Source organism: Otolemur garnettii, unplaced genomic scaffold (genome assembly GCF_000181295.1).
Source record: "Otolemur garnettii isolate 467f Iridium unplaced genomic scaffold, OtoGar3 scaffold00001, whole genome shotgun sequence".
NCBI classification, from domain to species: domain Eukaryota; kingdom Metazoa; phylum Chordata; class Mammalia; order Primates; family Galagidae; genus Otolemur; species Otolemur garnettii.
In genome coordinates, this window is record NW_003852396.1 from 12,096,801 (window position 1) to 12,108,670 (window position 11,870).

Below are 11,870 nucleotides of genomic sequence, written 5' to 3' on the forward strand. Positions count from 1 at the left end.
AATTCTTTTCATTGGGGGATTTTAACATAAACCAGGAGCGACAAACATTTTTTGTAAATAGTCAAAGCACAAAGATTTTTCTGCTTTGAGAGGCATGTAATGTCTGTGAAATCTACATGACTGCTATTCAACTACTCTGTTCTTGTGTCGAAATAGTTGCACACAATAAATGAATGAGTGTGGCTCTGTGACAACAAAACTCTATTTACACAAATAGGTTGCTTGGCCAGATATGACCCACAGACCATAATTTACTGACCCTTAACATAAGCTATTTCTTCCTGTTGAAATGCATATTCCATATCAATGTGGAGGGTCGTGCAGTAAAAGGGGACGTAGGGTTTCAAGTGGTGGTGGGCGGGGCATGCTCCGCTTTACCCAGGACGACCATGGAAAGCCTCTGAGAGAATTGACTTAGAATAGTTAGAACACAACCTAATTTTCAGTTGAAAAAGGCAGTTCAGTGATTCTTCATGCTTTATTGTCAGTGTTGCTCTGGTTCCCATCATTTCCCCGTGAGGACAAAGGGAGAATGAGAATGTCCAGGGCAATTGTTTTTAAAGTGGTAGATTAGAGGTAATACACGTTACATGCTTCCATTCCAGCAGCTCACATGTAGCAAGCATGTATATCCACGTGTAAGGAAAAATGGAAAATATAGTCCACAACTAGGGGGCCAGGTGGCTGGGAAAAATTACAGGTGGAGCAGGTTTGGGGTAGATTTTAGGAGTCAGTTTGAACAGGTTATGCATATTATATTTTTATATGTGAAAATGTTGAGTAGACAGTTGAACATAAATATTTGGAAAGGACTTGGCTTGGGTTAAAAATGTGGGGGGTTTCAATGTATGTGTCTGTGCCTTGTTGGTGTTCAGAGGTCACATGAGGAAGAGCTAGAAAAGGGGCTGAAGGAAGCAGTCAGCACACAGGAGAGGAACAGAAATAAGGAGGTGCTACAGAAGCCCAGGAAAGACAGAGTTTCAAAGAGGAGGCCAGGACTAACTGCATCAGAGACCTCTGATAAATATCAGACATGGAAAACAGGGAGCGCCATGTTTGGAGGAATGAGGAAATACTGTTATGCATTCTTTTTTTTTTTTTTTTTTTTTTTTTTGAGTTTTTCTGTGAAACAGAGAAGGAAAAGAAGCAGACAGCTTAGATGAGGATCAAAGTTCACGGTTATGTAGAAATTAAATATCCCTGTGATTTGCATATCTCTCCTGTTGGTCAAGTTATTGAAGGTAATGCTTTGTTTTCCCAAACCAACTGCTAACTCTAAACCAAGTCCTAGTATGCTGTTGATAAGAATAGAGTCTGAATCAAATGAGCTGCTAGAGGCATCAGTTTCTGTGTAATGCAAAGCCAGACTCAGACACCTAAAGATAGATTCCTAACAGCTGCCACATTCTGAAATATCTTCAAAGTTCTAACCTCTAAATTTCCTTCTTGTTATTTTACTCCCTTATAGAAGGAAAAAAGGCCTGGGATTTATCAGCTAGAATTCTGAATTCAAGTCCCACCTCTGTCTTCTGCTAGGGGTATGGTCTTGGTCAACTTGTGTGACATTCCTATAATGTAAAATGAAGATATTAATAGTCAACTTAAAGTACTGTTTAAGCATAAATAACCTGATAAAAGACAAACTGGCTTCTTTTGCTTATTCTCATTATTTAAAGAAAAGTCTAAGTATGAAAAGCTGTAACATGACTCATAACTGTGTTTGGTCTACCAGTTTCATTTTTTTAGAATCATATTCTTCCAGTAAGAGACAGATATATCAGTTATAATAGTTTTTGATTCTCTTTTCTTTGTTTTATAGCAGTGATGTTGATCTAGAATTCACATATATAATTAACTAATTTAAGGAACAGAATTAAATACTTTTCTATTTTTATAGATATGTGTAACTATCACATTTAATTTTAGAACATTTTAATCATCTCAAAAGGAAATTCTGAACACATTAACTCTTACCCTTCCATTCATCCATCCTCTCTCCTCCCAGGCCTAAGCAACCACTTAACTAATTACTTTCTCTATAGATTTGCCTATTTATGGACATTTCAATAAATAGAGTCCTAGAATATGTGGTCCTTGTGACTGGCTTCTTTTATAGAGGATAATGTTTTCAGGATTCATCCATGGTGTGACATGTGTTAGTGTCTCATTCCTTTTTTATGGCTTAATAATATTCCCTGGTATGGACATGCCACATTTCGTTTATAAATTCATCAGTTGATGGACCATTGAATTACACCTTTTGCATAACATGATTAATGCTATTATAAACATCTATATCCAAGTGTTTGTGTAGATGTATGTTTTCAATTCTCCTGAATTTTGGCCAGGAAATATAATGATAATTCTATATCAAACACTTGAGGAACTACAAAACTGTTTTCCAAGTAGCTAAACCATCTTACATTCCCACTGGCAGTTTATCAGATTTCGATTTCTCCATATTCTTACTAAGACCTGCTATATCCTGACATTAAATATATATATATATAAATATATATTTATACATAAATATATATATATATAGCTAGGCTAGGATGTGAAATTATATCTCATGGTTTTGATTTGCATTATGGTAATTTGATAGACTAATGATGTTGAATCTTTTTTCATAAGTGTTTATTGGCCAAGTATAATACTTATTTATTCTGTAGGAATGTCTATTCATTTATTTTGTCCACCTTTTAAATTGGATTATTTTTCTTTTATTTTTTTAAATTATAAAAGCTCTTTATGGATTATAGATACAAGTATTTTACCAGATATATAATCTGAAATATATTTTTTATCATTATGTTGATTCTCATTCCTTTTTTTTGAAACAGAGCCTCACTTTGTCACCCTTGGTAGAGTGATGTGGCATTATAGCTCACATCAACCTTAAACTCTTAGGTTCAGGGTGATACCTGTGGCTCAGTGAGTAAGGCGCTGGTCCCAAATACCGACGGTGATGGGTTCAAACCCAGCCCCGGCCAAACTAGAACAACAAAAAATAGCCGGGCGTTGTGGTGGGTGCCTGTAGTCCCAGTTACTCAGGAGGCTGGGGCAAGAGAATCACCTGAGCCCAAGAGGTTGCTGTGAGCTGTGTGATGCCATGGCACTCTACCAAGAGCGATAAAGTGAGATTCTGTCTCAAAAAAAACCCAAAAAAACAAAAAAAAAAACTCTTGGATTCAAGTGATCCTCTTGCCTGATAGCATTCCTTGAAGTTTAAAAGTACTCAATTTTGGTACAATTTAATTTATTTATTTTTAATTTCATTGTTTGTGCTTTGTTGTCACATAAGAATGTGTCACCAAATGCAAGGACATACAGATTTCCCTTGTGGTTTCTTCTAGAGTTTATGCTTTGGTCATTTTGCAGTTCAAATATTCCTCTCTTTCACTTAGTGCATTTCATCCCTGTCCCTTTTTCTGTCAAAAGCATCCCTCTCTTAGCTTTTTTCCCTTTTACTATAATATGTCCTACAAACTCAAATTATCTAAAACAAGTCAAGGTTTAGCACCAAGTGCTACCTCTAATTTGTGATGTGGTCTGTGGTCACTGCTGTGGGAACACAAAAGAGAATATGGATTAATCATCAAATCATGGTCGTATTTGATATACCAAATAAAGCAGAATTCTCCTTCCATAGATTAAAAAGGACATTCAATCCAATAAAATAAGACCTTTTATTATACCTTGTGTTTATTTGAGAAGGAATCTCTACATCTGGTGGCTATAACTCTGAGCTCTGATGTCCAATTCCCTGAATTCAAATCTCAGCTTTGCTACTTATGAGCTGTTTGACTTAGAGAAGCTATTTCAAATATTTAATGATTGAGAAAGCTATTAGTTTCCTCAATGGTTAAATTGAGGGTAAGAATAGTATCTACCTAAAAAATTATGTATTGATTAAATAAATTAATTCATGTGAACATGTAAAATCAATTTCTGGACCATAGTGAGTACTCAATAAATGTTGGGTATTAATATAGTCATTCGATATACTGAAGCTAGTGTAACCATTGCCATTAACTAATAAATCTCTTTTCCATTTCATTAATACAGTTTACTCACTGAATATTCCCATTTTCTTCTTATTTTTTAAGCATGCAGATCCTATTTAGATATAATTATTGCATCTAAATATAGCAGATAAATTACTTCCAGTTTCTGTATTAAATATCTGTTTCTACAGTTAAATGCTCTGTGGCTTTTTCATTGTACTAACTGCCTAGCACAGTGTAAGCATTCAGAATTTTTTGAATGTTTAAATTACTTCATGATATGATTAATCACTGAATTAAAAATTACTTTTCTCATTTAATTCTTTTTAGTCTAATACATTTGGCTTAACTTTTTAAACTGTGCTCATTATATGAGTGCATTATAACTCTTTGAGAATATAAGCTCTATTTTATGCTTCCCTGTATTATCTAAAAGAAGTGTTGATTTAATGGAAATAGACCGATAACAATATACCTACGCTCTATAAAAATCACCAGTGACATCAATGATATTGGTGCTCCCTTGATGAAGCCTCATTTAGATTGATGTGATTGCTCTTTCCAATGTTCTAAGACACACATAAAAGACTCACTATCTCCAAGTTTGGCCTGAGCACAGAACAAGGAATTCCTGAAGAGATCTTTGATAATTCCTTCTTCATTCATAAGAGATGGTGATTATATTCCTATGATAGTGAAAGAGATAATTTCAGGTTGGATTTTGCTTCTGAGGCATCGATCAAAGAGAGTTTTCTTCTTTAGTTTAAAGTCCAAGCTAATGTAGCATTGAAAAATAACTTTAGATTTAAACATTTTAGAATAATTTTGTTTGGAAAGAAGTATACTTTCTGCCAGAAATTTAGTAAAGAATAAACACAATGAGTTAATGAAGAGATATTAAAATGATTAAGCTGTGCCGTCACCTACAGGAGATAGGTTTGGACAGACCTCACTGATGTGACTTTCAATCTCATCCAAAGTGCCTCTGCTCTGTGTACCCCCTTATGTGTACCTCCCGTGTGTACCCCCTGAAATGACTTGCTAATATTTTGAGTTTCATTTTGCAGAGACTATACTTGCCTGAGTTTGAGATTTGTACATAAAAACACCTTTTACAAGTGAAAGTGAAAACTACTTTAGAATTTTACTTACCTAGAATTTACTGGATTATAGGAATAAAAATAATTCTTCTTCTGTAAAATAAGATTTTGTTTAAATCTAACTGAATTAGGCAGCACCTGTGGCTCAAGTAGTAGGGTGCTGGCCCCATATACCAGAGATGGCAGGTTCAAAACTGGCCAAAAAAAAAAAAAAAAAAAAACTGCAATAAATCTAAGTGAATTTCAGAGTTCACTTAGACAGATTCATTTGGGTAGGTATAAGGTAAACATATAAGAGCTTTCTTACATTTCTATAATTAAAAGTTGTGGACATCCTACTGTGGAAACCCAACCATTTGGACTTCATTATAAGAAAAAATGTTACAAAGAAAGTCAACTTAGTCAAATATATGAGAACCTTCTAGATGCCAAGCATTCCACATTTTACATATACTGTCTTATTCAATTCTAATATCTCTCTGTAGTAAGAAATAATGTTTCTCATTTTAGAATTATGGACTGATGTCTCAGAATAAATGACTAACTCACAAAAATTAAGGTAATAACAACACCTAGATTTGAAATTCATATATTTTGACTTTTTCCAATTTGACACCTGTTTTGACACTTTGTTCTCATTTATATTTGAATGATAATTTTCCTAGCCCCTCATAATGTGCAGAAACTAAATTAAACATGTGAATTATAATTGTATTTCACACACACCATCCTGTTTGATCAATATTAATAAAGCATCCATAACATAGTATATATTTTACTAAATAAGTTATTTTGTTAAAAAGGGAAAATGGCCTATAGTATTCTTTTTTGTTTTGTTCTTTCCTGGCTTTGGTGTTGGGTGACGCTGGCTTCATGGAATGAGTTAGGTGGGATTCTCTTCTTGATGTTATGGAACAGTTTTGTTAGAAAGGTTGCCGGTTCTATACAGGTCTGGTAGAATTTTGCTGTGAATCTATCTAATCAAGAACTTTTGCACATTGGGAGATTCATTATTACTGCTTCAATATTTCTCTGCTTTATTGGTCTGTTTAGGATTTTTATTTCTTCCTGATTCAAGTTTTGGGTTTGTGTGTTTCCACAAATTTATCCATTCTCTCCAGATTTTCTAATTTGCTTCTGTGGAGCTTTTCATAGCAGTCACACATGATATTTTGTATTTCTGTGATATCAATTGCAATGTCTTTTTTTTTCCATTTCTTATTGGGCTTATCTAAATATATTCTCTTCTATTTCTGGTGAATATACCTGGTGGTCTATAGATTTTTGTTTATCTTTTCAAAAATCTATTCATTGATACTTCATATTCTTTTATTTGTTTGTTTGTTTGTTGTCCGTTTCATTTAGTTCTACTCTGAGATTTGTCATTTCTTTTCCTCTAGCTTGGACCTTTGATTTGTTCTTCCTTTTCTAGTTCCTTGATGTGTGACATTACATTGTTTTAAATTGTGATTCTTCTGACTTTTTGGTATAAGCATTAAAGGCTGTAAAGTTGCTCTATCTACATCCTACAGATTGTGGCTGCTTCTGTCATCTTTGCCATTCAGTTTGAAAAATCTTTTTATTTTCATCTTAATTTTGCCATTGACCCAAGTATCATTTGGCAGCAGGTTGTTAAATTTACATAACTTTGTGTAGATTTGAGAGTTCCTCTTAGACTTTAGGGTTATTCCACTAGATCTGAGAGGATATTTAATATTATTTCAATTTTTCTGAATTTGCCAAGACTAGATCTGAGAGGATATTTAATATTATTTCAATTTTTCTGAATTTGCTAAGACCTGTTTTGGGGGTTAACCTAACCTATTGTGAAAAGTGTTACGTGTGCTAATGAGAAGAATACATATTCTGCAATTTTTAGGTACAATATCCTGAAAAATCTAATAGGTCCATTATTTTTAGAATCCCATCTAATTCTAGTGTTTCTTTGTTGATGTTCTGTCCAGTCCTGTCACCAGAGTGTTGAAGTCCCTGTCTATTCTGATGATGCTATCTGTTTCTTTGCTTAAATCTAGTAGAATTTTCTTTATAAAAGGGAAATCCTTAACAAAATACCAGCAAAATGAATTTAACAGCACATCAAAAAGATAATTCACCATAATCAAGTGTGTTTCATCCCAAGGATGTAGGACAGTACAATATTTGCAAATCAATAAATGTGATTTACCACATAAAAATAACTTAAAACAAAGACTATCTGATCCTGTCAGTAGATGCAGAAAGAAACATTTGATAAAATAGATCACCTCTTCGTGGTAAAAAGCCTTAACAATATCGACATAGAAGTAACATACCTCCAAATCATAAAACCTATATAGTACAAAACCATAGTCAACATTACATTGAATGGATAAAAGTTGAAAAGATTCCCTCTGGGTACCAGAAAGAGACAAGGATTCCCGCAGTCATCACTACTGTTCAGCATACCACTGGAGTTCTGGATAGAGCATTTAGGCAAGAGAAAAAAACAAAAGGCATCTATCAGGGAAGAGAAGGTCAAACTACCCCTGTTTGCCAATGATGTGGTCTTATATCTAGAAAATTCTACAGATTTCATGAACAGACTCCTGGAATTGACACATAAATTCAGGAAAGTATTGGTTTACAAATTCAATATTTACAAGTCAATAGCATTTCTATACACTAAAAACAGTCAAGCTGAGAGAACTCAATACCGTTTACAATAGCTGTGGAACAATAAAATGTCTAGAAATATGATTAACAAAACAGGTGAAAGTTCTGTACAAGGAGAACTGCAAAACACTGGGGAAAACAAATCACAGATGACACAAATAAGTGAAAAGACATTTCATACTCATGGATCTGCAGGATCAATCTTCTTCAAATGTCTATACTGCCCAAAGAATCTTGCAGATTCAACATAATTCCCATCCAAATACCAATGTTATCCTTCACTGATGTAGAAAAAGTAATCCTAAACTTCCATACGGAACCAAAAGGTTCCTGAATGGCCAAAGCAATCCTAAAGCAAAAAGAACAAATGTAGAGGCATTACATTATCTAACCTCAAATTATACTACAATCTTATAGCAATCAAAACAGCATGATACTGGTATAAAAGTAGACACATAGACTGATTGAATAGAACAGAGAACCCAGAAATAAAACCATCTACCTACATTTACTGATCTTTCACAAAGCACTCAACAATGTGCACTGGGGAAACTATATCCCAGTCAATGAATTGTTCTGAGAAAACTGGATAGTGACATGCAGAAGAATGAAACCTGGACCCCTGTCTCTCACTGTACACAATAATTGTCTCAAGATAAACTAAAAATTTAAATGCCAGACTTGAAAGTATAATAATTCTAGAAGAAAATATAGGAAAAACTTTTCTAGACTAGGCAAAAAATTTATGTGTATGACCCCAAAAGCAACTGCAGTAACAAAATAAATAAATAAAGCTTAATTAACCTAGAATGTTTCTGCACAGCAAAGGAAATAATCACCAGAATAAACTGACAACCTCCAGAATGAGAGAAAATATCTATTTGCAAACTATAGATCTGACAAAGGGCTAATATCTGGAAATGCAAATTAAAAGCACAGTGAATTACCACTTTAACCCTGTCAGAACTATCAAAATTAAAAAGTTAAGAAACAATAGATGTTGTTGTGGAGGCAGTAAAAATGTAATGCTTATACACTGTTGCTGGGATTATGGATTAGTACAATTGTTCAGCTGGACAATTAGTACAACTGCTAAGTACTGGAAAGCAGTATGTATATTCCCTCAACCAACTAATAGAGAACTTTACCATTCATTCCAGCAATCTCAGTACTGGAGAGCTATTTAAAGAAAAAGAAGTCACTTTATAAAAAAGACAAGGGCACCAGAATGTTTACTGTAGCACAATTTACAGTGCAAAAATATGGAACTGAACTAAGTACCCATTAATTGATGAATGGGTAAGAAATGTGCATTATCTATACACCATAGAATACTACTCAGCCACAAAATTTTTTTTTTAAATTAAATAATTTCTTTTGCAGCTACTTAGATGGAACTGGAGATCATCATCCTAAGTTAAATATCTCAGAAATGGAAAAGCAAATACCACATGTACTCTTTATATGTGGGTGCTACATGAAGGACACATATACATATATATATGTGTGTGTGTGTTTGTATATATACAAAATGGAGGGATGTAATACATTAGAAACTAAAAAGTGGGGAAGAAAAGAGAGGTGTGAGGGATAAAAATCGGTCAGGTAGAATCTATGCTATTCTGGTGATGGGTACACAGAAAACCCTGACCTCATCATGATACACTGGTACTCATTGATCCACTTGTACTCCCTAAATTTTTCAAATAAAAAAATATTTTATGAAAGGTGGTCTAGATGTAAAATCAATCACCTTATGTATAATTTGCATATTTTGAATGGTAATTTTGCCCTGAAATTCTCAGTGACAATTCAAATTTTAGTTATACCATATATCATCATATAAATAATTTACCTTTGAATATGACTTGAAAGATTGCCTGGAACTGCAACCTTATTGTCATTAGATATTAATCATATGTAGTTAAGAATAACAAAGTTTATGTTAGTTTTTTTTTTTTTCATTTTAAACAAGAAGTTTATTTGAACAACAAAACATGACTTGAAGAGAAAACTATCTAGGAGTCTTTTTTTTTTTTTACGTAGAAGAAATTGAATTGCCTTTATTTAAGATATTTTACTTAAAAATATATTTAACACACAATATTAGATATATGTGTAATAGGAAAGACTGGCAATTGGGGTGACTACAATTTCAATATATGATAACCTTAATAATAATTGCAAAAAAGAGGAATGCAATTATTATTACAGTCATTTTTTTGGAGTAACTTATCCCCACTTAAAGACAGATTGCCGTGCACATAACAGTTGCATACAAAAAAGTTATAAAATTGTCCTTGGTTTTACAATGATAAATGAAAACATTAAAATTCTGGACAAGGTATGCAAGATTTTTCACAGTGTTGTTGTTTTCTTAAAACAGTGAGAGCAAAATAACTTACTAGAATATGAAGATACTGTGTTTTCCCGAAAATAAGACCTAACCAAAAAATAAGCCCTAGCAGGATTTCTATGTATTTGTTAAATATAAGCCCTGCCCCAATAATAAGACCTAGTGATGGGCATGCTATGCAGCTTATCTGCATAGCCACGCCATGTATTTTGGCGTGGAGCAGTAAGGAAGACTGGAATACCTTTTATCTGCCACAGCTCCTTTCTCCAAGCCATTTGCACTTGTGCGGGTGCGCATGTGGTAATCTCGGTCACAGGCATCCTATTGCACACTTGAGAATGGCTAGGGGAAAGGGGTTCACGCATCACTAGCGCTAGCCCCACCAACAAGGTCAGCTCCCCCTGTCGGGTTCCAGAAGAAGATGACTTAACTGTATTTGAATAAATATAGATTGTTGTATTGTACTTAATAAAAATAAGACATCCCCTGAAAGTAAGCCCTAGTGTGTCTTCTTGAGAAAAAATAAATACAAGACAGTGTCTTATTTTCGGGGAAGCACGGGTAAGAGCAAATGGCATGCCACTAATGGAGAAAGGGTATTTTCACAGAACCAATATTTTCCCCCAATCCATCTCCATCTGCTGTCAATCAAAACATATTGCTGGCTATTTAGTTAAAAAAAAAAAAAAGCAGTATCCTTGTGCACATATACCAGTTATGTACAATCAAGGAACAGGGAAGGGGGAAATGAAAGAACAGAAAAAACTATACTGTAGTAGTCAGGATGTGGTGGAGATAAATTGCAGTTTCCTAATTGAGAATGTATCTGGGTCTCTAATAACAGAGTTTTGGTGTGAAGCAGCAAGTTCCCTCTTTAGCAGATGCCACCAGTCTGCTGTTGGAACACATCTATTGTTCCTTCATCCCCCATTTCTGGCTGTGCAGCCGTGTCTGTTTCATTGATTGGCTGCCCATCAAATCAGAACCTGATCTGCCTCATTGACAAATCCTGTGGTTCACCACAGGCTTTCCTTCCTTTACTAAGTGGTGTTTGCTCTTCATCTTAAACTACAGCGCAGAACCATCCTCTCCCGCCACCTTCAAATTAATTCAATTGCTGTTCTCGGTCTTGATTCTTTCTTTAGGTTTTTCATCCATTGTGGAGACCGCCCAAGTCTCTCCAGCTGGCCCTTCACAAAAGAGATTCCACGCCTGCACCGAACCAGCGCACAAGCACCACCAGGAGTAGCAGCAGAAGGAGGTGGCCGCGGTGGACATTTATGTTAGTTTTAATTGAGACTTTGTACACAAGGATGAACAATCATTAAAGCTCATCAGGTTCATTCAGGGAACTTTTTTACTGTGAATGTATCCATTCCTTAAGTGAATTGCCTGGAAGATAGGGAATGAAATTTGTTGTACAGTTAATGAGAATATGCTGTTAGATTTTTATGTTTGTATCTTCTTTGCACACTTTCTCCCCCTTGTGTTTCCTACTCAGGTATTAGAGGAAATTGTGGTTTGCAAGTGAAAATGGGTATCTAAAAAAGGGCACCATTTGAAGAAACGGGAAAATAAATCAGACCAGTATATGACACTTAGATTTTCACTGAGCAGACCTAACAAATCCGTAGTAAAGAATGAAGAAAAAGTATCCAGTGTACTCAGTACTTTTATGAAAACAATTTATAATTACTCACACTTTCTTCTGAAAGATCGATCACAACTATAGCCCAGGATGGAGGAGAGAAGTGG

At 34.5% G+C, this 11,870-nt stretch overlaps 1 pseudogene; it reads right to left on the reverse strand.

Annotated features, from left to right (window-relative positions):
• Positions 1-10,989: 10,989 nt before the first annotated feature.
• On the reverse strand, positions 10,990-11,393 carry LOC100957662 (annotated as a pseudogene).
• Positions 11,394-11,870: the final 477 nt, after the last annotated feature.